This window comes from Lactuca serriola, chromosome 4 (assembly GCF_051521515.1).
Source record: "Lactuca serriola cultivar US96UC23 chromosome 4, Lser_US96UC23_V15, whole genome shotgun sequence".
NCBI lineage: Eukaryota > Viridiplantae > Streptophyta > Magnoliopsida > Asterales > Asteraceae > Lactuca > Lactuca serriola.
The window spans coordinates 300,899,543-300,909,726 of NC_136411.1; the positions used below are offsets into that span (position 1 = coordinate 300,899,543).

Consider the following 10,184-nt stretch of genomic DNA (forward strand, 5'->3'; position numbering starts at 1 on the left):
CTTCAAGGAATGCATACTCCAATTGATCTGGTAGTGCCTTGAGTTCATTTTTTACGTTCTGCATGCTGAACACGTCGAGTACAGTTAAGGGACTCGTCGAGTCCTGTGCAAAATTCGTGATTTCTCGAGATTCTTCAAATGGACTTGGCGAGTAGATCGAGTCTACTCAGCGAGTAGAATGCTCAATGGTCTTCATTAACTCATCATAATCAGCTTCTTCCAGCGGTCTCTCTATTTCCAGTAGGTCTTTTTCAGCATCAAGTTCTTCAGTAAAGGTGATGGTGGACTTTTTTGGATCTTCATTATGCCATTCCTCCATCAATTCATCCAACATATCAGTTGAAAATGTCGTGTCATCACAATTCCTTGCATGCTTCATGGCTCGATCAACCCCGAAAGTGACTGAATCATCCCCCACCCGTAGAGTAAGTTTTGAGTCTCGCATGTCAACTATAGCGCTTGCTGTGTTAAGGAAAGGTCTTCCAAGGATGATCGGGACTTAAGGATCCGCTTCCATGTCTAGCATTATAAAGTACGCGGGAAACATGAACTTATCTACCTTCACCAATAGATCTTCATATATTCCTCTTGGAAATGTGACCGTTTTATTTGCTAAGTGGATTGCCATTCGAATTGGCCTTGGTTCCGGGAGATCTAATTTCTTGAAAAATGAATATGGAATGAGATTTACACTTGCTCCCAAATCAGCCAAAGCATGAATGGTGGCCAAATTCCCAAATTGGCAAGGCAAAGTTAAGCTTCCCGGGTCACCCTTCTTCTTTGGTAGTTTGTTTAACATGGCAGCTGAGCAATTCTCATTAAGAACTACTTCCTTCACCTATTCCATCTTCCTTCTATTGGTTAGCATCTCCTTGAGGAATTTGGCGTATTTCGGCATTTGTGCAACTGCCTCAATGAATGGTATATTGAATTGAAGAGCTTTTATATGGTCTAGAAACTTCTGGTAGTCTTCTTCCTTCTTCTCTTGCTTAGCTCGGGCTGGATATGGCAATGGAGGCTGAAATGGCTTTCCAGGAATCTGACTTTTCTGATTAGGCATCGGACTCGTCGAGTCCATCTTCTGGACTCGGCGATTAGGGTTTGTTTCCAGCAGATTTTTATTCTGAATAGGGGCCAGAGCGGTAATTATCTTCCCACTTCTAGTTGTCACGATATTTATATGTGCGCCTCGTGGGTTGTTTTCGGTTTTACAAGGAAGTTCTCCCGGTGATCTTTGATTAATTTGTTGAGTAAGTTGCCCCAGTTGCGTCTCAATGTTGTGGATAGATGCTTGTTGATTCCTAAGCATTGTTCTTGTCTCTTGTATTACAGCATCATGGTCATTGTGTCTCTTTTCTGAAGCAGCTACAAATTTAGTAAGCATCTCCTCCAAACTTGGTTTTCTTTCTTGTGCCAGCTCCTCCTTTTGGTAAAAAAAACCTCTTCCTTTTTGTTTATATTTCTCCTCCTTAGCCTTCTTGTACTCATCATAAGGAAGCCATTCTTTCTTGGGTTTTCGCCAATCTTCATCATATCGGTCACCACTTGAGTAGCACACTTGCACCTTCTTATTCCCGTTCTCGTCCAAGTCACAATCTCTAGTAAGATGAGGTCCATTGCAATTCCCGCAACCCACCCGAATAGCATGTATCGTTTGATCCATTTTATCCATCCTCCTATCCATGGTTTTTAACAAAGCCATAACTGCTGGAAAAATCTTTTGAAGCTACATAAGCTGATCCTCTTGTCATATCATTCCTTGGGTTGTGGTATTCTCTAGAATGCTTAGAGAATTCTTCAATTAGTTGCTTTATCATCGGGGGTGCTTTCTTTGTTAGTGTACCTTGCGAGTCAAGTAATTTCCTTGTTGTAACATTTACTCCATCATAAAAAATGGAGACTTCTTGTTGACTATTAAGGTCATGATATGGGCAATTCCTTAGCAAACTCTTGTACCTCTCCCAAGCTTCATAAAGTGACTCTCCAGCTTGTTGTTCAAATTTGGCTATGGCTTTCTTTAATTTAGATATCTTGGAGGGTGGGCAAAATTGATCAATAAAATATTCTTTCATCTTGGCCCTTGTAGTGATGGATCCGGGGGGAAGTGACTTGAGCCAATCCTTTGCAGCACCCTTCAATGTAACCGAAAGCATGAGAAGTGGATGAGTTTCGCGAGGCACGTTTGGAACATTAAAATAATCAGCTACATCATTGACTTCATCTAAGTGTTTGTAAGCATCTTCATGGTCTTTTCCGTGGAAGGGGATCTCTTTGAGTAGAGCAAGGATGTGACCCTTAAGCTCAAAATTGGCAGTTGCAGGAATTGCGGGTTGCACAAGTCCTGGGCCGGTATCATCGTGTATGCTCTTCTTTCATTCCCCCATGGGGACTTCATCGATGTTAGCCATATGAATAGCTAATTCGTCGTCGGAATCAGAGTCGTTTCCGAATGTAGGGTCTTCTTCTCTTTCGGTTTCATACTCGGTGTCCTCTTTGATTGGGTCTTCGCTTGCTAAAGAGGCGCTGGATGCTCCTGATTTGCTACTCTTCTTCTTCCCAAAAACCGTCTTCAAGCTAGACAAAGGCAATTTCTTAGGTGTGTTCGAGCTTTCAACGTCTTTGGCTTTTTTTTTTCCTTAATGCGGATTCCGGGTATTCAAAAGGGGGAACCCGCAGAGTGTTGGATCGTCTGGTCATGAAAAGCCTACAACAGAACAAGAAAAACGCGTAAAAAGAACAAAAGATGAAACAAAACAAAAATAAAAATTAAACTGTCAAACAGCAACGTACTCGCCGAGTAGGTTCGACTGCACTCGGCGAGTAGGCTGTGTAAAACTCAAAAATAGATAAAATTAAATAAAAACGGCTAAAAACTAATAAATACTAAAACTTAACCTACTTACTGAATTACTAAAAAAAATAACTTTGTGCAAGATAAACTCACACAAAAGATCGATAAAACTAGGAATTAGATTTAATTTTTGAACTGTTCCCCGGCAACGGCGCCAAAAACCTGATGTGTGTGAAATGCACTGGTTTTATTCCTACTTTAAAAATATAGATTTAGCACACAAAGGCAGTGAACCTGTCTTTTAGTGGTATAGTTGGGTAAGTAGGGTGTCGAACTTAGGGAACGGAAGTTAAACTAATAACTAATTTTAACTAAACAAGTAATAAAAGTAAAGGGTTTTTTTCTCTAGTTTTGCAAGACTAGAAACTTAAACAAACCACCTAACAAGTAATTAACTAAACAACTAAAACAAGTAACAATTCACCAAAATTAATAAAGGGTTTCTTTTTAGGTCCAACCAATTCACTCCTATGGTTAATTTTATGATAAAGTGATAAATTAATTGTTATTTGTTACCAACTATAGTGGTTAGATTCGCATTCACTATTACTAACCCTTAGAAAATTAATCAATTCAAGCAGTGGCCAATTGTTTAAACTAATTAACTCCCTAGTTCAATTATTTGGGTTAAATAAGATTTGTAATTGGTTATTCAAATTAGTAATTCAACTAACCTCTTGTTTGTTGGTTTCTCAAACAAGCTCACACATTAATTCACCCATTCTCTAGTTAATCCTAGTTTCATATTCACTAATCCTAGGCATATAATGAAGTGTTCACATAAATCATATCAGGTTAACAATTAAGAGATGTTCATGCAGCCTAATTGTCTTCCAATTAACAGAAAATAGTTATGGTTAATGCATAAGGTTCTTTAACAAACTTAATTTAATAAAATCACCAACAATCAATCAATAAAAGTATAAATCAAACCATAGGAGTAACTTGGTTTTTCCTAAACAGAAACTACGAAAATTCAGCTCATGATTATAGGAGAAACAAGCTCAAAAACGAATTTAGTTAATCTAGACATGATTCACTTCTAAGATTAAGTGGAAAATTTAACCTAATTCGCCTTGAATCTTCAAAAGATCAAAGATTAGGGTTCTTTAGGTCCCCAAAGGTTTCTTCAATCGCAGGTTATCCTCCCAAAAAGCGAGAAAGTTCCCCCGATTCGGAATAAGATCCTTTGTTTATCCTTATCTCAAAACACGGGTAACTCAGCGAGTAGGTCTCTAACTCACCGAGTTGATATGAGAAATCCATGTACGGTAAGGATTCTGGACTTTACTTCGCGAAAATTCTTAGGAACTCGCCGAGTAGGTGCGTGGACTCGCCAAGTAGCTCCATATTTTCTTCTCTTTCTTCATTCTCTAGCTTCTAATTGCTTCTCCTTCTTCCTTTTTCCTTCTAAGCATGTCTTCTGGACTAAAAATATAATTTAGACCTTATTAAGTACCTTTTGTCCATATTATGCAAATAATTAGCTAATAATTGGTAAAAATCTATGTTAAACATATGGCTAATTATGCACATATCAACGCTTGAAGACGTCAAAATGGTATGACATTCGTCACCCGTAGACCTACAAGTTCCACTGTAGCTAGCAGCAAGGTGTAGGACGGTCAGTCCCATATAGATCTATACACAAATTCACGCTCTCCCTCAAGGAGTCTCTGGTTACAAAACGAGCCATAGTAGTGATGCCATGCCCCGAAGTACTGGCTCACATTTATGTTATAGTATTCTTGTATATATATAGTATGTACTAGTGTAGTGTATGTTCTCTCTGTCTAGTATGTAGTATGATCTCTTTGTTTCTCATCATAGCATGTTCTCTTGTATAGTGTATAGTATGTATTGTTTCTCGTTATAGTATTCTCTATCAGTTTCTCTTTATAGTGAGTATTGATTCTCATTATAGTATTCTCTATCTGTTTCTCTTTTTAGTGAGTATTGTTTCTCGTTATTGAATGTATTGACTCATGTATGAACTGACTCTTTGTATGTTTCATTTTACTAGAAATAGTGAGTAATGACTTCCTAAACTATACCTATTATAGTTTACTAGTAGAGTTGTTTGTATGACTGTGTGTTGAACTGAGATAAAAGCTTTTATGTCTATACATATATACATAATATATAACTAAGGGTCAAACGACACTCAGAAAAACAACAAGGTACTCTAAGTCCACAACCAAACAAGGAACAGGAAATAAAGTGAGTTATCAGTCCTAAGCCCTTCCAACCTTAATTATATAACTATATACGAATTAGACATGGTTTTGACAATATATAAGTTTGAAAGAGTTAAAAGAAAAGGTTTGTCATATAAGAACAAGTTTGATAAAGAGTTTAGCATGCAAAACAGTTTGATAAACATTTTGAAGTAGTTTGTTTGATAAAACAGGTAAAAGTATAGTAAATCCATTTGTTTGATGGTTATTAATCACATGTGATTAATATAATAACTATAATGTTTCAACTTGTATCCCCCCCCCCCCCCATCAAAGCATTTAAAATCATTTAAAAGGTAGATTAAGGGGTATAGGATGCTAAGTGCCAAGTGAAGACTTGAGCACACACACGGATCCTATTTATCATATAATGATACATATATGTATACAACTAGTGTTTAAACAACTAATATGTAATTAAAGACACCCTAAGTCATAGAAAACACTTAGATTAAAGGGTATGAATCACATATGATTGCATACTAAGGGTGTATGGCCACACTAAGGAGTTTACGGCCCAAATGGCATGACCAAGGGAGTTCACGGCCATGATTTTATGGCCACATGAGTTTATGGCCGTAAACTCATGAAGAAAAGTGTAAATTGGTGTTTTAAAGGTCTTTCAAGCATTGAGGAGAGTTTCTAGGTTCATGTCCAAGCCTTAGAAGGAGTTTAAGGTCCAAATGCACTTCAAACTAGGGTTTACGGCCAAGGGAGATGCTCTTGGCCGTAAACACCTCATGTTCTTGGGAAAAGCTTGTTTTCAAGGTGTAGATCAAGATTCCTAACTAGATAGCGAGTATATAAGAGGGTACTTACGAGGTTGAAGCTTAGAAGAGTAGTTTTCGGCCAAAAGAACTAATGTCTTCTTGATGTTCTTGAAGATCTTGAAGATCTAGACCCAAAAGATGGAATTCATGGATGAATTCAAAGGTGATTCAAGAATAAGAGATGTATTAACACATAGATGGAAGAAATCACTTACATTTGAAGAATTGGAAGCAAGATCCTATGATACTTGAGAGAGATTTCGAGTTTCTAGACTTGGAAATGATAAAAGTGAAATAAAATGGCCAAGCTTCATACTTATAGCCTAGAGATTACGGCCACCATGAGTTTACGGTCGTAAACTCACATGTCCTGGCCGTAAACTCCTCATTGAGGGGTTTATGGCTTGTTTGTTGGTTTTGAACTTCAGTTGACACTTCCTTTCACTCATTCCTTTGGTGTACTAGGCTCAGAATTCTCAAATAGACTCTAAACAGTGCTAAAAGTTAGCAGAAACAAGCCTGACTTTGATTTGAGCTGAATAGTTGTACAAGGTAGAAATTTCGGGTTGTCACATCATCCCCCCGTTAGAGAGAATTTCATCCCGAAATTTGAGTTTAACCAGTACATAGTTACAAATAACTAATCGAAAAGATGAGGATATTTCAGTTTCATTTGATCCCCGTGCTCCCAAGTGAATTCAGGTCCTCGCTTGGCATTCCAGCGAACCTTCACTATCGGGATACGACTTTGCTTCGTTCGCTTGACCTCTCGGTCCATGATCTCTAAAGGTTCTGTCACACCCCAAAACCAAGAACGGCGGAAACGTTCTGGGGCGGAGGACGTCATGTATAGTATCACAACACAGCAAATGTAAATAAGCGAACAACATCATCCATTGCATTAAATATATAATTTTAATACAAGCGTGTTCTGTACAGTTATAGACACCAAAAATAATGTAAATCAAAATAATAAGATGAGTCTTCGATGCGCTCCATCTTCTCAAAAGCTGGCCTCGGTACCTGTCTACTGATGACCTGAGAATACAAGTTATTTTGAAAGAGTTTATTAGCATTAAGTTGGTGAGTTCATAAGTATTTTAGTGTCGGTGTGTATTACCAAAAACGTTTGAACATGTCTCAAGTGTAAGTTTGTAAAAGGTAAGTAAATGTTTGTAAGTGTTTGTAAAAGTTTGAATCTCTAAGAAAAACCTATATTTTCTATTAAAGTAGCCTTCTACCAAGGCTTAACTATTTTGTATGCCCGTTTGTTGTAAAAGTGTGTAATTTCCCAAGTGTAACTATCATTTAACAAAATATAGTTTGTACATTAATGTTTAAGTGAAATAATCACAAAAAATATGTAATGGGTAAATCATTGTAGTACTGTAGTGTTGTATTATAGGAACTACTGATGTACTAACTACCTTAAACTGGATTTATATTAAGGTATTATGTGATAAATTGCACCATACTATAGACTGGTAACATCGACAATGTATAGTCAAAAAACAAGGTATGACGTTTGGCACCCGCAGACCTGCCAGTCCTGCTGTAGCTAGCAGCAAGGTGTAGGATATTCAATCCAGTATAGATCTATACGGGATTGACAACCCCGCACCCAGACTGCTAGCTACAGTCCCGACCTACCAAGCCAACGGGTGACAAATGTCACATTTTAGACGCTTGTAGGGCGTCTGGTACTCTAGTCAGTATGGTTACGAGTATCCTGGGTTACCTTATAATTCATTGGCTTTAAGGTAGCGGTATTTCTCCGGCAATTTACACTGTATGTTGGTAACTCATGTTCAGAGTCACACTGTTTTGACCTTACAAGACGTATCTTTCATTTGATACTGTCTGGGGTCTGTTATCTCTGTTTTGACCTTACAAGACGTATCTTTCATTTGATACTGTCTGGGGTCTGTCGTTCACTGTTTTTGACCTTACAAAATGTATCTTTCATTTGATACTGTCTGGGGTCTGTCTTTCACCGTTTTAGACCTTACTAGCTGTACCTTTCATTTGGTACCTTCTAGGGTCTGAGTCTCTATTTGTTAGACTGAACCAGGCGTGTCGTTGGTTCGATACTCTCCTGGAGTCTATGATTCCTTGCCTTAGTCAGCAGTCCTCACTGCTGAGGCATATGTTATTCCCTGTTGTCATTTGCTTTCCTCAATAATCAAATTCAGTATTTTGATAATGATAGCAATTTAGGGAAAATGACTTTTTACTACATAACACTGACCAGTCTTGGTAGAAGACTGCTTTATTAAAGAAAATATAGGAATTTTCTGGAAAGAACTCTAATACACAGTAAACACTTAAACTACTACTTTATAAAGTTATTTGAATAAAACGTCACTAAATGCTTATGAACTCACCAGCATTTGCAAAAATGCTGATACTCGCTTTTTCAAATAACTTGTATTCTCAGGTTAGCATTAGACAGGTACATCCCTAGAGCAGTTGATGAAGATAGCTTAGTGTCATGGTCTTTTGGCCATAAACTCCTCAAAGGAGTATTATCTATGCCCTAAACTACCCAAAGGATTAAACCACCAAGCTAGGCTTATTCTAGAAATCATTTAGCACTTCAAAACACACATTACCACCAAGATTGGAGTTCACGGCCGTAAACTCAAGGTTTTACGACCGTAAACTCCTTGTGTGGGGTTTATTGGGTTGTAAACTCTTATATAAAGCCCTTTGGTACATTAAACCCCTTTAGCCTTGTCCCATAGCAACTTAGATGCAACCATTAGGACCTATAACACTTATACAAAGTGTTTACATGTTCCTGAGTGTCCCAACTTATTTCATTAAGTTATTATTTGGCTAATTAGTTATATATATGCTCATTATATGATAACTAGGCTCGTGCGTGTGAACAAGTCTCCGTTTGCCACCTAGCACGGTATCCGACACGTCAATCCAATCCACTCACCACAAGTGAATTCATACCCCTTTAATTAACCTTTGAAATACTTTTAAATGTTTTAAATACTTTATGGGGGAATACAAGTTAAATGCTTATAGTTATTGCATCAATCACATGTGATTACATTAATCACATGTGATTAATAACTAGAAAACCAATGATTTTATCACTGTTCAAACTGTTTATCAAACTGTTTTACTTCAAAATGTTTTACAAACTCTTTTACTTATCAAATACTTTTATTTAAACTTTGTTATACTTCTTATAAATTGCATGCCCATATATGTATAGATATATAAGCAATGTTTAAAGGGCTTAGGAAGGCCATCCGCCCTATTTCCTTTTCGCGCTTGAGATGTGGTCTGGTGGGATTTCGGGTAGCCCTCCGAAGGTCGTTTCAATATTAATTATATATCAAATGTACATATATAGACATAAAATTACTCCTTTATTCACGCGTATCAGTACATCATTAGTAAGTTACCATCGGGGTAACACGGGATCATATTACTACAACTTCTAGATCAAAGAGTCAGATCATTCATGAGTCAATACTTATTACTAAGAGTACATATACAACTATACTAGGACGAGAACACATATAACGATACTAGAACAAGTAACATTACATTACATATACATGAATACGTTAACAATTGTGATCCACTGTATGGGAGCATGCCTTAATTGTCATGACCCGAGTAGTAGCCAGAGTCTCTTAAAGGGAGAGCGTGAGTTTGCGTATAGATCTATACTGGATTGAATATCCTACACCTTGCTGCTAGCTACAGCAGGACCGGCAGGTCTGCGGGTGCCAAACGTCATACCTTGTTTTTCGACTATACATTGTCGATGTTACCAGTCTATAGTATGGTGCAATTTATCACATAATACCTTAATATAAATCCAGTTTAAGGTAGTTAGTACATCAGTAGTTCCTATAATACAACACTACAGTACTACAATGATTTACCCATTACATATTTTTTGTGATTATTTCACTTAAACATTAATGTACAAACTATATTTTGTTAAATGATAGTTACACTTGGGAAATTACACTTTTACAACAAACGGGCATACAAAATAGTTAAGCCTTGGTAGAAGGCTACTTTAATAGAAAATATAGGTTTTTCTTAGAGATTCAAACTTTTACAAACATTTACTTACCTTTTACAAACTTACACTTGAGACATGTTCAAACGTTTTTGGTAATACACATCGACACTAAAATACTTATGAACTCACCAGCTTAATGCTGATAAACTCTTTCAAAATAACTTGTATTCTCAAGTCATCAGTAGACAGGTACATCCCCGGAGCAGTTGATAAAGATAGCTTAGTGCCATGCCGTACTTACTTATATTCACTTGTATTCTTTGATG

The 10,184-nt window shown here is 37.1% G+C and overlaps 1 non-coding gene across 1 annotated transcript; it reads left to right on the forward strand.

Moving 5' to 3' along the window:
* The first annotated feature begins 1,917 nt into the window (after positions 1–1,917).
* LOC145103593 (small nucleolar RNA R71) lies at positions 1,918–2,024 on the forward strand. The gene has a single exon (XR_013706676.1). It is a non-coding gene; the product is annotated as a small nucleolar RNA R71 (small nucleolar RNA).
* The last annotated feature ends 8,160 nt before the right edge of the window (positions 2,025–10,184 follow it).